Below are 16,418 nucleotides of genomic sequence, written 5' to 3' on the forward strand. Positions count from 1 at the left end.
GAAGAGCAGGCAGGCTGTGGAGGCAATGAGGTGCCAGGGCCCAGTCCAGTAGGACTCGTGTAGGGGACTGGCCAGGCCGTTAGCCGGGCACAACGGGAGGCCGGGAGGGGGCTGACCCAACCTGGCTCACGTCTTGTAAGGAGCGCCATGTCTGCCGGGCCAAGAAGAGACTGCAGGGCCCCATGAGAGGAAACGAGTGATAAAGGGAGTTCGGACGAGCGGTAGGAACCGTGTGAAGTGTTCTGGTTCCAGGTGTAAAGGCAGAGGTGGCCGGCTGCTGCTGGGCTGGATGTAGCATGTGCGGCGACAAGGTGAAGGGCGACACCTGGGGCCTGCACAGTTGGGTGAAGAGTAAGCCACTCGCTAATCTGGGGAAATTGGGGAGGGACGGTCTGAGAGCTAAATCAAGAGTTCTGTTCCGGCCCTAAATCTGAGATGCAGAGCAGACATTCAAGTGGGGGCGCTGAGAAGGCTGATGGAGTGAAGGCAGCAGCGGGAGCCGGGGAGGAGCGTCCGGAAGTCGGCCTCGCAAAGATGGCGGTTCGGCAGATGAGCGCGGTGACTGAAGTGACCCCCGCCCCGGGCAGAAAGTGCAGCTGGAGAGGAGGACAGGCCCAGGCTGAGCCCTGGGGCCCTCGGTACTGCGGGGTCAGCGAGACGGCAGACTAAGCAAGAACAGAGACTTGCTGGGAGACACGACCAGGACACTGTGCCACTCTGGAAGCCCAGTGAAGGTGCTTCCCACGTCAGCTGCGCCTGCGCGTGGTCAAGGGCGATGCGGACAGGAGAACTAATCCCTGGATTTGGCAAAATGGAGTTTGGCTGTGACCTTGATAAGAGCAGTGAGGACATGTGCCTGACTGGAAAGGGTTAAAGAGAGAAAGGGAAGTAAGGAAGGAGAGACAAAAAGGACAGGAGAGATGGCAAGGCGGCTGGAAAGAGATGGGAGGTTTTTTTTAAGAAGGAAGATGTTGTAAGCAGCGTGTTTGTATGTTGATAGGAGTGACCCAGTTAGAGAAGGAAAAGTGGATGAGGCGGGAGAGAGAGGAGATGGTTAAAGAAGCAATGTCCTTGATGCGGCCAGTGTCCAATGAGGGCCGGGCCTCACACAGGCATGGGGACAGGACATCTCCTGACACAGAGGGATGGCAGAGGATATGGGTAGTGACCAAATAAATGGGCAGATTTAGTGATGAGAAGCAAAACAAGAAACAAGGTCATCAGCTGAGAGCAAGAAGCAAGTTGGTAGTTTGAAGAGAAGGGAAGGTGGGAACCAAATCAACTATGGAAACACGGCAGGATTTCCAGTATTGAGAGTCTGCTTAAGATACATAGACTCGAGGGACTTCCTTGGTGGTCCAGTAGTTAAGAATCTACCTTCCAATGCAGGGACATGGGTTTGATCCCTGGTCGGGGAACTAAGATCCCACATGCTGTGGGGCAGGGGTCCCCAACCCCCAGGACTCAGACCAGTACCAGTCCGTGTCCTGTTAGGAATCGGGCTGCACAGCAACAGGTGAGCGGCAGGCGAGTGAGCGAAGCTTCATCTGCTGTTTCCCACCGCTCCCCATCGCGTGCATTACCGCCTGAACCATCCCCCACCCCGTCCATGGAAAAATTGTCTTCCACGGACACGGTCCCTGGTGCCAAAAAGGTTGGGGACCTGCCGTGGGACAACTAAGCCCACGCTCTGCAACTACTGAGCCTGCGCACTCTGGAGCCCGCACGCCACAACTAGAGAGTACATGCGCCGCAACTACTGAGCCCGCGCACTCTGGAGCCCGCACGCCACAACTAGAGAGTGCATGTGCCGCAACTACTGAGCCCGCTCACTCTGGAGCCCGCACGCCACAACTAGAGCACGTGTGCCGCAACTACTGAGCCCGCATGCTCTGGAGCCTGCATGCCACAGCGAAGGACCCCCCTCACCCATGCCGCAACAAAGATCCTGTGTGCCGCAACTAAGACCCGACACAGCCAAATAGATAGATAAATAATATTAAAAAAAAAATACATGGACTTGAATCCCAAACAGAACCAGTCTGCACCATTTTGCACTTTTCTCCAGCCACTTGCAGCTGTCTGAGTTAGGTTAACAGGGTGCGGCTTTTGCAGGACAGGGGAAAGAGAAAACAAGCATAACAGCGATGGAGCATTGGAGTTAAGCTACGTTAAAGATGGGGGGAGGGAAGGTGCATAAGGGGGTTGAAAGGCAGTGAAAAAGTAATGGGGTCAGAGGCACATCAAAGTGAGCTTGAAAGACAGAAGGTGGTGCTCAGAGAGCAGGATGAATAGTTCAAATCAAGATTTTGAAGGTGGTGCAGTAATAAAAAGCTCATGACCGCAGAAGTGGGCAAATGAGGAGGATGGAGGAAAAAGATGCCTATAAGTAAGGAGGACGAAGAAACTTGTGCAGCCAGGATTCTGAAACCCCTCAAAATGAAGCAGAGGAGGTGGAGACGTAGACAGTGAGCCAGGCGCTGCAGTCTTCAAGGGAAACAACGGTGGTAAAGCCCACGGCATGGACTTCAAAGGTGGGGGGGTAGGGGGTGATTGGGAAGTAGCAATGAGGAGCAAGCAGGACCCCCTGCCTGCCAGTTACACAAGGTGTGAGGAGAAAGACACCTCTGTGTCTGTCTGAGGACCACCCACCTCTCCAGCCTTCCTCTGGACCAACCACCAACCCCTGTCCCTGTTCCTGTCCCGGCTCCATTCTTACTTCCCCATGTGAGGCCCCAGTAACACTGAACTCCAGGCCATTCCTCCTTACAAAATGCTCTTTCATGATTCTAAGCCTTTGGATGTACTCTTCTTCACCTCGTGGGCAAACTTGACACATCATACTGAGTCAAGGGCTTGACCTCCTTTACGAAGTCTTCCAGGAACCCCTCTCCTTCCTTCCCCATCAAGGCAATTCTCTCTCCTCTGGGGTACCTCTATATCCTACATTTACTTCTACTGTTATACTTATTACCCTATTTAAAAAGGCAGGCAGCTGTATTTAAATTTTGTATCTCTAGAACCTAGCAGAGTGCCTGGTAGGCACCCAAGACATGTGATAAATAAATGAAGCCCAAGCAGACGGAAAAGCATTTTGAAGGCCCTGGAACAAGAAAACTTTGTTGTTTTAAGAACTCAAGCTCCTTCCTACCTCAGGGCCTTTGCACATATTGTTCTCTCTGCCAGCAACACTCTTCCCCTTTCTTTTTTCACCTGGCTAAGCCCTGTGCTTATAAACATCACTTCATCAGAGAAGTTCTTCATGACCATCTTTTGAATAAGATTCTGCTATGATCATCCGTCAGTGAATGTGAGCCATCATTGGGTATTCTATTACTCTGACATTCCTAAAAACTACAGAATTTTCTGTACACTTTTATATCATAATAAGTTCACTTATTGAGGGCTTATTGTATGCCATGCAAAACGCTTCGCATTTAATTTTCACAATAAACCTGAATGATGAATATGATGTATATTCTCCTTTTACAGATGAGGCAGCTGAGGCTCAGGGACATTAAGGTGCTCCCAATAACTCAACTAGTAAGTAACAAAGTGGGAATTTAAATCCAGACTGATATTAACCACTACACAGTATTACCCCGAAGTTTGGACCACCTCAATCAGAATCACCTGGGATGCTTGTGAAATGAAAATTCCTAGCATCACTCTGAACTTACTGAACACAATGCCCAGAAATTGTTTTACACAATCTCTCCCGATGACTTTTATGCACGTTCAGGTTTGAGAACCACGGCTTTACTTTATGCAAAAACTAGAGAAAACTTCAATCACTCTTGAGGACTGCAGTGGCAGCTTCTGATTTCTATATAATAGTGATTTAGGGCCTACGAGCTGGTTGAATAAGGGGAAGACTATGGGATTTGTCTGGAAGACGAATTTGAATAGGAAGCATCCTGGTTTTGCTTAGATTGGATGAAGTCTGGACTCAACCTGGGTGCCTGGGGAGAGCGGTTAGCTGATGGGAGATAACGGAAGGGATGGATCTAAAAGCCCCAGGCCACCCTCTCGTGCCGCCACTCCCCAGCTGGACGACATGGAGCCCCTTTCAAGCTTGGCTCACTGAAGCAAAGATCAGGGACTACTTGTGGGAAGCAGCTGGACCTGTCCTCGGGATATCCAGGCAGCCGCCTCAGGCCCACAAAGTCCAGGACAGCAGTCGAAAAGTGGGGTCATCCGGCAGCGGTTGCTGAGTTGGCGCGTCGGGGTTTTCCTCTGGGGAGAGGGCTCAGCAGAGCCTCGGCCCTCTGGCCCATCACCACTCCTCCCCGCCCGGGGACGGCGGGCTCGGGGGTGGCCCGGCCGCGTCGGGGGACGAGCTTACCTGCTGCTCTGACGCGGGCACATGCGCCTACCCTGCCCGGTCGCCCCTCGTCCAGCCGTCGCCCCGGCAACCGCCGCCGCCTGCCTGGCACCACGTGCAGCAGCGCAGCCAATCACCGGACGCGACCTACGCGGAGCATCCTGGGACAAACGGCGGAGCCTAGCGGGCTAAGTCTCGGGGCTTCCAGGCGGCGGAAGTGAAGTCGCGGCTCGCAGTTCAGAGTCCGCTGCGGGTTACAAGATGCTGGGCGGCGTCACCCGCCCTCCTCTCCACAACTTCTCATTGGTTCTTTTCCACAAACATTGCGCCTGGGGCTTCCCTGGTGGCGCAGTGCTTGAGAATCCGCCTGCCGATGCAGGGGACACGGGTTCGTGCCCCGGTCCGGGAAGATCCCCCATGCCGCGGAGCGGCTGGGCCCGTGAGCCATGGCTGCTGAGCCTGCGCGTCCGGAGCCTGTGCTCCGCAACGGGAGAGGCCACAACAGTGAGAGGCCCGCGTACCGCAAAATAAAAAAAAAAATTGCGCCTGGCGTTGTGCCTGGCTCTAGGGATGAGCCCGACCAGGCTGGAAACAAAACCATCAAGAGATTACAGTGTGGTGTGCGCGGAAAAAGATAGGCGTCGTTATTCCCATTTTGCAGGAGCGACCCAGGGTCAATTTAGAACCAACAAGGTAGCCCAAGATCTGCCTTAAAGCTCCAGGCAACAGGTTCCACCCCACTGTAGCAGTTTCCAGGGATTTTAGAGAAACTTTTTTTTCCCCACGTGAAATGTGGGTTTTTAAAAGTGAAACAGGAGCACAAATCATCCCCGTCCTTGCGTGTGGTGCTTTTGAACTGAAGTTCACCAGCACTGAAAAAGCACCTGCGAGTCGCCCAACTCTGGGCTGGAGGCTGGGGAGTTGGCTAGAGATGGAGAAAATCTCTCCCCACCCGGCATTGAGGACCAGATCTCCATGTTTCCATCTCCATGCTTCCAAGAAGGTGGAGACCACCAAGGCCAGAGACAGGGAAGAGGGCATGGAGAAGGTAGATATGCTTGCCTTTGAAGAAGCCCTAAGATGGTCTGTGGCCACCTCCCCAGGCCCCAGGCCTGCCAGTGCTCTTTTGAGATCTGAGAGTGTTTTCAAAGAAAGGTTGTATTTAGCAGGAAGAGACACATTGTCCAGGTAATATGAATTGAAAATAAACCTCGCCGTTCATAATGACAAAAGTTCACATCTATTGTCAACTCACTGTGTGCCAGGGATTGCCAGACAAAATACAGGACAACCAATTAAGTTTTAATTTCAGATAAGTTTTTAGTTAAGTATATCCCAAATATTGCCTTATTTTATTGGGCATATAGGACATTATATTTCCTGTATTTTTATTTGATAAATATGGCAACCCTATGAGTGCCCACCTGTATGTAATCCTCACACCACATCTATGAGATGGGTAATATTTTCAGGGGTTTACAGATTAACGATGTTGTACCTTACCTGAGCCCTCTGCTCCTGAGAAACAGTGATGGTTAAGAAATCCCCCCACCCTTTTGGGTTCTGGGAAGGGGCTTACCTAAAAGAACTACCCTTCCTCTTGTGACTTAGATAAGGCTCATCATCCACTCTTCTTCGTGACTCCTGTAAGGTTCATGAATGATGCCCTTGTTTACCTGTGACAAGGCCAAACATAGACCTTTCCCCTTTTGCTTGAACCTGCTCACCAGGTCAGACACAGACCTTCCAAATTCCTGTTCTTTGTCTCGTGGTTGATTAGCTGAGATAAGAACTGTTTGTGCCCCCCCCCCGAAACTAGTTAGATACAGAGATAAGCATGTCCTGTTCAGCTAATTGACTGAGATTTCCCCTGATGGCAAAATCAACCCAACTGTAAACCATCCTACTTGTAACCTGTCTAGCCCTCCCTCTACGAGTCCAAGGTAAAACCACCCTGTGGAGGCGCTCTGACGTCTGACCTGGTTCGCTCTACCTATTGAAATAGCCTGAATAAAATCAACCTGCTTGTCCAGGTTGTGTCTTTGACAAGATGAATAACACAAAGAGGTTAAGAAATTCCTCCAAATTCACATAGCTAGGGAGTGGTAGAACCAGAACTGAACACAAGACCTTGTGCCTTTGAACCCTAGGCTCTTAACTACAATAAAAACCACTCCAGGGAATTCCCTGGTGGTCTAGTGGTTAGGAATCTGCCCTTCCACTGCAGGGGACACGGGTTTCAATCCCTGGTCAGGGAACTAAGATCCCGCATGCTGCGCAACCCTGCCAAAGAAAAAGACAAAAACAAACAAAATACCACTCCTGCTTTACTTTCTCTTACAAGTGCATTTGCCTCACGATCAGGATTGGTCACTTACAAGTGCATTTGCCTGATGAGCAGGATTTGCCCAGCATCCCATCCCATGACCACAGGGATGGGCATTACAGCCCAATCTGGACCAATATTGCCCCATCCTTCTGACAAGTGATTGGTTCAGGATAGGCATGTGACCCAAGCTGATCTAATGGAAGTCCTTCCCTGGGATTTTTCTGTTGAAATGTGGTCAGTTCATTGTAAAATGAGACTCCAGAGCAGCCTACTGCCGTGTTCTTCATCTCATGGGAAGGCCTGAGAAAATGAAGCTGTTACCTAGAGAGATGCAAACAGAGCATGTTGGGGGCATCAGATCCTTGGTCCCAGACTCCTGAGTTCCCTGGAGCAGCCCTCACTCCATCCATTGCATAAGCACTGCTCCCCCCCAACCCCAGCATTCTTCCAATCAACCATCATTTTCATTTAAACTGGTTCAAATTGAGTTTCTCTCACTTGCAACCAAAAGAAGTCTGACTATTACAGATGTAATTTCTATATGTTATATCAACTGAAAATGGCTTAAAAATTTGTTTCTTGTTAAACAATTTAAGTTTATTTCCAGGGATGTGAGTCACATCACAGCACCCAGTAGTTCTGTGGCCTGGGTGAGGTTGGCAAAAAGATCCAGACCTTCAAATGGCCTTCCCAAAGGGCAAGCACAGAGGGCAGTATGTTGGTTTGAACTGAAGAGTAGATGCTACAGTGACCGAATTTGGTGTTTTTCTCGCAGATTGACACATCTTGAGGACCAGCAAGGCATGGCTCACAAGGAACCTCCTTAGCTGTACCGCCAACCCTGTCACTAAGCATTTCCTGGCCTCATTGTTGTCTCAGCCTAAGCACCGATCCACTTGCCCCAAACCAACTTTACATTATGACTACTGCTTTCACGGTGAGACCTACATATGGACTTGAGAGGGTGTGGGTGAGACAGGGACAACTGGGCTACTAAATAGTTGGTTAATCATGACAGTGAAAAGAATAATTCCTGATGATAGAAGATGCACATAGTAACGCTGAATCTCCCTTTTCACCCTTCTCCCCACCTATATTTAATGTCCCATGAGCTCAGTTGAACCTGAGGTCAAGGGTAAGACATAGAACTCCTTGCTGCCCCTGGATGAAGCCTTTTACTGCTAATAGACATCTGAAGCCAAAAGTGAAACTATGGCCGGTGAGGAGAGAATTTGGGAGGATGACCCACTGGTTTTCCCATGTGTGGTCCCCAGATCAGCTGCCGCAGCAGCATCTGGGAGCTTGTTAGAAATGCACATTCTCAGGCCTCACCCAGACCTGCCGAATCAGAAACTCTGGGTGGGGCCCAGCAATCTAGGCGACTGGGACTGATGGGCGCCCCAAGTGTGGGAGCCGCTGGACTTGAAGGTCTCGGGTTGCGCGGGCTCTGGGCGGGAGCGGAAGCGAGCATCCCCCGGCCCCCGGCGCGGCGCGGAGAGCTGGGCTCTGTGAGGCCGGATCTGCGCCCGCCGCCCGCCCTGCTCTGGAAGCCGCACAAACGCCGCCCGCCCGCGCGTCTGGCTGGCTGGCGCGGGGACCAGGTGGAGCCGCGATCACCAACGCAGCCGCTCCGCCCCGAGAGGAAGCAAGCAAGACGCCCACGGAGTTTTCACCCAGTGGGGGTGGGGGTGGGGGCGTCACTGCAGTGACCTCGGGCCTGGGAAGGATGGGGTCAGCGCGGGGCCTGGGTAGAGCTTAAGACAGCAGCCGTCGGACCTGACCTGGGCTCCGCCCAGGTGGAAGTTCGGCTCCTGCCGGGCCCCAGGCGCACCCGCGCCTCCTCCCGCGGTCATTTCCAGGAACCTGGACTCGGGCTGTGCCAGCCCGGCGGTCAGAGTGCAGAGCGGTTCCCAGAAATCACAGGCGCTCTGGAGCGGAGACAGTCCCCACCCGGGCGGCCCGGGCATCACTGTTTTCCTCCCGCGACCGGCCCCCAGCCCTGACCCTGGGAAGGAAGTCGGGGCAAAGACACTGGAGCGGCCTGGGGCACAGCAGCGCAGGCCAACCCCGCCTTCCCTCATTACAAGCTCTCTGGCCCTGTCCCTTTTCCTCCCGGCCTCAACTCCTTACAGAGTCGCGCCAGGGACGCAGAGGACTCCTTCACGTCCAGTGACAGAAACCTGTCTTGAAACAGCTTCAGCCAAAAGCGACTTTTCCTGGCTCCCATCACAGGGAAGTCAGGCGCAGCCCGCCTCCCTCAGGCAGAGCGGGAAGGAGGATCCCAGCAGTGCTTTCAGTTCTCGGCTTCTGTCTCTCTCCTCTGGGCTCTGCCAGGGGCTCTGTGTGGGGCGGGGACCGGAAGCCAGCTCTCCCTGTGGCGGGACCTGTGACCTGGGCCCGGGAGCAGCGAGCGGCGGCCTGGGTGGAGAGGCAGGGAGGACGAGCGAAGCCCTGTGGGAGCGCTCTCCCTGGAGTCTGGGGCCCAAGGGTCTGGTTCCCCTCTCTCCTGAGGCCTGGCTGCACCCTGTCCTTGACTCTTTAAAATGGCTTTGTGTGTATAAGATGAAGGCTGCTTCTGTGCTGAGCATGTTCGAGTTGATGACCCACAAGGAAGAGTCTGGACTCCCACAGGCTCCCTGGGCAGGGCTGGCTGCCTCCCAGCTTCCCTGCCTGTGGGCGTGGGGCGGAGCTCCCTAGCATGGAGGAGGGAAGAGGGGACACAGACACTGCCTCAGCGGCCAGCTCGGTGACCTCCTCCTCCCTCCCGCTGGGACAGGGGAGTGGCCTCATCCTCCTCTGTATGGGTCCCAGGAGGGCCTGCCAAGATCCCTGGGGGAGATGCTAAAGTAGGCAGAGATGTTGGAGCAGCTACAGTGTGGCGGCATCTTGTCCAGGCTCAGAAGTTTCTGGTAAATGGAGCTAAGGCAACCCCCGCCCCCCGCCCTGAGTATTTGCTTTGAGGAGGGGCTGAGAAGCTGTCCAGGAAAAATGATATGAACTCTGTCCATCCCTAGGGTTCAGGCAAATATGGCCCAGCTGAGAACCTGTGATAGTCCTGATGGAGGTCAACCTGCAGGGGTAGAGGTCAGTCTGCAGGAGCTGAGCACATCCAGGAAGGAACGGGAGGGGCAGTATCATCAAACTCTGCAACAATCTGAGGCTTGGCCAGCTGGCCAGCTCTTAGCAGCAGCATCCCATGTCAGAGTCACAGATCTTTGGGACTGCAGTGACCATAGGCCATATAGGACCATAGGGATCACATGAGAAAACTGGAGAGTGAGAGAAGTCCATGGGAGGGGGACCTCCGCTGTGAGGTGAGCCTCCATCCACCCCTTTGAGCTCCCGGGCTGGGAAGCCAGAGCCACTTAGAGGTAGCAGCACCTTTGCCCTGGGCCTGTTGGCCAGTGGGGACAGAGGAGGAGACGCTCTGAAGGTTTCCTAGCTGGGCTGTGAGTGGTGAAGCCCAAAAATCAAGGCCAGGCTGGGAGGGTGACGGGTGCCGTTTGTATGGAGATGAAGGAAATTTCTTTCTCCAGATTTTCTCGTAGGCTGAGCACTGGATTTGTTTGGAAGAAATATTTGGATAAGTCCTTTGGGGTAAGGGTGGGTGAGGAGCAGATGAGAACCCAAGGTCTCAGTGCTCTGCCTTCCAAGGGGGCTGGGTGCTAGCCCCGGGGTGCTGGCTAACCCACCGCTGCCTCCAGGGGTCACCCTTGATGGTGGTGCACCATGGAGGCCCTGCTCCCCAGCGTCCAGGCCTTGCTTTGAACCCCGAAGCCCTTGCGTCTAAACTATCCAGGCCTTTGGAAAGCCAGGTCTCGGGCCAGGCCAGCTGTGGCTACGCAATGGTGCAGGCAGGCCTTTTGCTGTTCCCCCCAGCAGTGCCGAACCCAGAACACAGGTGTAGGCAAGGAGCCAAGACAAGGGACAGTTTTCTATCATCCTGGACCCAAGAGCCCTCAGGATCCTGGTATGCCTGCCTCCCATTTTCTAGAACCATCTGTCCTATGGAAATGTGTGTGTACCTGTCTGGAGGAAGTAACAGGGGCTGTAGACAGGTAACATTCTTTACTTGCCCTTGAAAGTCTGGCTCAGTCCAGATCCTCTGATCGGAGGTCTCGGGGGCAGGGGGCACGGGGCAGCCCAAGACCTCTCGGGGGGCGGTGGGGGGCTCTGGGAGCCCCCTCCCCTCCAGGAAGCTGTGAGAGCTACAGGCCCCTGCCAGAGGAGAGCCCATTTATTTCCTCTGCCTGCTCAGCCCTCACATGGCCTTATAGGGTAGAGGCTGCGCAGAGGCCTGGCCCGCTGGGAAGAGCAGGCGGGGGGCCTCAGGGTCGCTCTCCATGGAGGCTGCGCCGTCGCCCTGGGTATTGAGTCTCCACCTTCTCAGGCTCCCCCTTCCATCATATGCTTTGTAATATCCTCTTTCCTATCCTAAAATGAAATTCCCAGCTAATATAACCCCCTCACCCACCTGATTTTAAAATAATCATGATAATGCAATTTATTAAAAAACAATGTATTTTTCCATATGTGAGCACTTGGGCCGACTACACGGGAAGAAGAAAGCAGTCTGATGCACGTGGCCTCAGGCAGTTGCCCCTGCAGACTGGCGCAGGGGTGTGATGGTGGCGACTGGGTAGTTCAAAAGGATGAGCAGCTCTTAGTAAAGTTCTGGACCAGACCGAGCCACGCGCGGCAAGATGTCCAGCATGGTGGGCTCCCACCAGGAACACCCGTTGGGTTCCCCAGTCATTGTGGGAACTAAAAATGCCTCCACCCTACTGATGTGGGAAATGCCTCCCTTCCAGGGGCAGTTATGCCTCACTCCTGAGAACTGCAGCTTCAGGCTGTGAGGGTGGAGGAGAGATGAACGTGAATCCACCAAGCCCAGACCCAGGAGCTAATAACCCCGTGTGGGGAGAGGTAAGGGACACAGTGAGGACAAACACAGGTATAATTCACGGTCACCACTTGGTGTCTCTGACTTCGCTCCCTCTCCTGGAGGACATGGCACCATCAGGCTCCAGCAAAAAGCTTGATATCCCTACCCTCACTTCGTCATCGTCAGTGACCAAGTTGTTCAATTTGGCCTAAAATTTCTCTCAGATCCATGTTCTTCTCTTTATTGCTTCTGCCTCCTGCTTCGCTCAAGCCTCATCTCCCTGGTGGAAGACTGCAGTGGTTTCCTCTGACTCCCCCCACCCCCCGCCACCAATTCAATCACCTCATCTGTCCCCTAGTACACCCTCTGTGTTAATTTGCTAGGGCTGCCATACAAAATACTAGATACCGGGTGGCTTAAACAGCAGAATTTTACTTTATTACAGTTCTGGAGGCTGGAAACCCAAGATCAAGTGTTGGCAGGTTTGGTTTCTTCTGAGGCCTCTCTCTGCAGCTTGCAGATGGCCTCCCTCTTGCTCTCTCCTTCCATGGTTGCCCCTTGGTCTGTGTGTTGTCTGTCTTGTAAGGACACTAGTCATAGGATTAGGGCCTACCCATATGATTTCATCTTAACTACCTCTTGACAGGCCCTATCTCCATATACAGTCATATTCTGAGGTACTGGAGGTTAGGACTTCACTATACGAACTTTGAGGGGACACAGTTTAGCCCATCGCACCCCTCTTTAATGGTTCTTCTTGAAGTAGTCTTTTGGTATCAAATGCCAGAAATTCAACTCTAAGTGCCTTGTGTTTTGCTTTAAAAAAGAGGAGAGCTTGTCACTCATGGAACTTCATAGTCTGGAGGTAGAGACACAGCTGGATCCGGAGCTTGTGTGATGCTCTTTGGATCCGCCTCTGAGCTCGGGTTCCTCTGGGTTGGCATCATGTTCAGGCTCTTTGCGGAGCAACGCTCAACTTTAGGGCGTGTCAAAAGTAGAAGAGAGAGTGGTTCCCAGTAGTTGGAACAGAGGTCCCAGAATTGGTCTTGTTTTCTCAGATTGGCCTGATGGGCTGTGTGCTCTTCCCTGAACCTGTCACTGAGGCCTGCGGGTGGAGTGTGCTGACCGGCAGCTGGGCTGAGCTAGGAGGTCAGCGGTTCCCTCAGGGAAGGCACAGACATCCGTTCCCAGAAGGGATGCAAATGGCGGCTGGTTTGCAAACGTTATAGAAGCTCACTGGAGAATGGGTGAATACACGAGTGCATGAGCTCCCTAGACCTTCTCTAACGTGGTACAGAAATGTGAGCTAAGGCCAGTCTATGGATTTAATTCCCACAGTTTGGTTTGGTCGCACTGGCTTTCCCCTCAGATGTGATGCTTTTCCATATTCCTTATTAGTATCAGCTCCACTGCCAGAGTGTGACTTTGTCTTGGACCAGTCAGTGGCTTGAGAATGTTGAGGGACTAAGCACAGATTACATGTCCCTGTTCAGGATGGATTAGGACCTTTAAAGACTCTAAGCACTGAAAAGATTATGGTGCCTCCCCCACGCCCCGTTGGCCCCATTAAAAATAAAAATATTTCTAAGCCACAGAATAAATGTAAGGAGGTCTAACAGCGTATTCATTTTCCCCATAAAGACTATTTTAATTGCAAATATATGTTGATCAAATTATTTTAAGAAAAATGAAATTATTTTTTCCTGGGCTTCTACCCTGCTGGCTCCAGCATGCACTTCTGCCCGCTGATGGGCAATTTAGCCCTGCCAGCCCCGCCTGAGCCCGCTGCCGGCTGAGGAGGTACTGGACTGCGTGAACACAGCCCCCCTGAGAACCCTGACGAGAAGAAAGGCTGAGGCACCTGTGTCTAGGCCTCTGTGGGGCTGGCTTGGGGCCTGGAGTTTCCAGGGCGAGGACTGACTGTTTGGCATCCGCTCACAGGCACTGTCTGCTCGGGCAAGGCGATGTGCTTGCATCTCCCTGGTCACTGCAAGCCGCAGAAGGTCTCAGGCTGGGGGCTCCGGTGGGGCACTTCCCAGGGGAAGCAGTGCGTCGTGGCCGCCCCTGCTCCTCAGTATGCCCACCGCAGGGCTCTGGGGAAGAGAGTGAAGCATCTCATTAAACGGGCTGTTACCAGAGTTCGACAAACCCGAAGTCCTTTTTGCTGGTGAGCAGCAAGAGCCACAGTGAGTGCAGGCGAGCCTGGAGTTAGGGAAGCCAGCGGGCCTGATGCCATGTATCACATGTACCACAGGCGAGACCTGCCCAAGGGGCCCCAGCAGGACAGCATTCTCACTTCCTGCCACTTGGTCCACTGACCTGGTTTCTGGGGACCCTTCCTTTGGGGAATAATTCTGCCTCCAGGTATGTCCTGCATTGCTGCTGGAGACATCTGTCTTCTACAGAGGGCTTTTGCTGATGGCTGTGCTGTTGGAGGGGTTCTGGGGTCCTCACTACCCCCGTATCCACACCCCGTCTAAACGCCAAGGGGACCCAAGTCTGGAGGCAGCTTTGTGTAGGACCGTGTTTCTCAGCGTGGTCTCAGGATCATCTCTATCAGGATCACCTGAGTGCCAGCTAAAATGGCTGATTTCTGAGTTGGACTCCAGCTCTGTCAAGTCACTGCCATGGTGGCTAAATAAGCAGAAGCAAACGAATCGGGTTTTGTAGTCAGACCTGGGTTTGAATTTGTCTCATAACTTACTGTGTACCCTCATCCTCTCTAAGTCCCATTTTGCGTAACACGGGCTAGTAATATTTAGCTCACGATAGAATTGCGAGGATTGAAAATGGTAAAATGTGAATAAAGTGCTGAACAGTGCCTAGCTCACAGAAGCTAAATACACGTTTGGCACCATCATCGGTCCAGCCATCTGTCTGACCGTCTGTCTGTCCATCTACCTGTCCATCTGTCCATCTAATACTTACTGGGAGCCTACGATGAGCCAGGAACTGCTCTAGGCACTAGGAATACATCAGTCATCAAAAACAAACTCCTTGTCCCCAGGAAGTTTACACACTAAGCAGGGGATACAGACAATAAAGGAACATATGATAGGCAAGGTGGTTCTAAGTGCCATGGAGAGAAATAAATCAGGATCAAGTGTATCACCAGACTCCCCAGTTATTTAACCTGGAGCCAACAGGCATTATGTCTCAAACACTGTGACAGGGACTTTGGGGGATATGTTGGGGCTTGCTCTTAAGGAGCTGGCTGGGCGATAAAAATCCCATACACACAGGAAATCACTGGAGAACAACGAATCACCTGCCAACCATGTATCATACACGCCTGGGAGCTGCTCAGAGGAAAGATTGATTGAATACCCCCACCAGGCTTCTAATCCAGGAACAAAGGAAGGGATATGCTTACTCCTTATTTTGGAGAGGCTAGTTCATACCCAGCATAAGCAGAAAGCCTTGTATGCTTATAAACCTCTTAAATCATTAGAACATGAATCAGGGCTTCTGAGAAAAGATCATGGCACGAGTCAGAGGCTGCTCACACCAGGTCGTGGGAATACAACTTGATGGGAAACTCTTTATCTGTCCAACTATTTGCCAAGTCCCAGCTCTGTGTAATGCCCAAGATCTCTGAAGGTAATTGTCTGCCGGATGCAATTTTATTATAAATAAATAACTCACTGATTTGGCAATCACTGAGTGCATGCACCAAAGGAACTGCCCAGATCCCAGCGAACAGATGGGAAATGCCCATCAGCAATGGGCTGTGTTGTAGAGGCAACGGGTGTTTGGAAATAATGCTTTTATTGACAATCCCTTTTTGAAAAGGCGTACTGGCTTAAGAGTATGGAGGAAGAAGACACAAACTTGGAGCAGAGTATGGAAGTAGAATAGCCAGAAAAATGGCTATTTGGAGGTCTGTTGCCCTTTGGATCAAACATGCCCAGAAAACTAATAGGCCAGGGACCAGCTCTGTGGAAAGACGAACTGGAAACACAACTGTAAAAGTGGTGCTTAATGTCAACCAGTCACTTCACTATTATAAGTGCCTTCATGTGTAAAATGAGGGGTTAGACCATACCGTTCTGATTCAATTAAAATTTAGGGAATACGTTAGTGCTAGGTTCTTTAACCTAGATAGATTATCTCAAGATAACAGCGTCTAGTTCACAGGGTTGTCGTGAGGAATAATACATGTGATTCTTAGTATCTAGCATGTAGTAAGCATGTAATAATTAGCCATTATCATTTAATCCCCCAACCTTGAGATAAACATTATTTCGTCTGTACAAATGAGGAAACCACTAAGGGACAAGATCAGGATCTGAACCAAAGTCTGAAGCCAGAGTCTACGACCTTCCCATTATGCAGTTCGGTTTGGAAGGGCCCTCCCTTCCAGTTCTTAATTGTAAAAAATGAAAGGGTAGAAAAGGAACTTGAGCTCTAGAAACAATCAAGCTAAGCAACTTCTAAGGGATTTGCCGTGCAAAGCCGAAGTGTTGTCTCATTTATGACAAAGAAAATAAGGAGGCTGGGGAGAGGACTGAGACAAAGCCACCAAAGCTTCTTTGCCCAAGCTCAGCTGCTTCTCATCATCTCATGCCAGTGAGAGATTTCAGACACACCATCTTGCACATATACATACACAAAGAAAAGCCAAGGTTCTCCAAGAGTAAAACCCACTGAAAAACAGTCCTTAGAAGGATTGTTTAATCACTGCAGGAGATAAATAAGAAGACATTTGAATTAATCCCCTCATATGTCCTCATGGATTCTGTCCCAGTTGTTCTGTTAGTGCTCAGTTGTGGCTCTCACCATTCTCAACAGTACAGAGTCCAAGAATATATGATCATACATTGCGCGCTAGGGTTATAATGGTGAGCAAGACAAAAGTGGGGGAAGATATAGGCAAGTCA

At 51.8% G+C, this 16,418-nt stretch overlaps 1 protein-coding gene and 1 long non-coding RNA gene across 13 annotated transcripts in view; both read right to left on the reverse strand.

The window, feature by feature from the left end:
• Positions 1 to 4,478, reverse strand: part of ARMC9 (armadillo repeat containing 9) — a 137,286-nt gene extending 132,808 nt beyond the window's left edge. For 11 of the 12 annotated variants that reach the window (XR_009541021.1, XR_009541019.1, XR_009541020.1 and 8 more), the window contains exon 1: positions 4,346 to 4,478. The gene's annotated coding sequence lies outside the window, so the exon portion shown is untranslated. The remainder of the gene's footprint in view (positions 1 to 4,345) is intronic. The other variant, XM_060151876.1, reaches the window with a different exon arrangement.
• A 7,476-nt stretch (positions 4,479 to 11,954) lies between these two features.
• On the reverse strand, positions 11,955 to 15,682 carry LOC132521611 (uncharacterized). The gene is made up of 2 exons (XR_009540924.1): positions 13,400 to 15,682; positions 11,955 to 12,774 (listed from the first exon to the last, which is right to left on the reverse strand). It is a non-coding gene; the product is annotated as an uncharacterized LOC132521611 (long non-coding RNA).
• Between the last annotated feature and the right edge of the window lie 736 nt (positions 15,683 to 16,418).

The sequence above is a fragment of the Lagenorhynchus albirostris genome, chromosome 6, assembly GCF_949774975.1.
Source record: "Lagenorhynchus albirostris chromosome 6, mLagAlb1.1, whole genome shotgun sequence".
NCBI classification, from domain to species: domain Eukaryota; kingdom Metazoa; phylum Chordata; class Mammalia; order Artiodactyla; family Delphinidae; genus Lagenorhynchus; species Lagenorhynchus albirostris.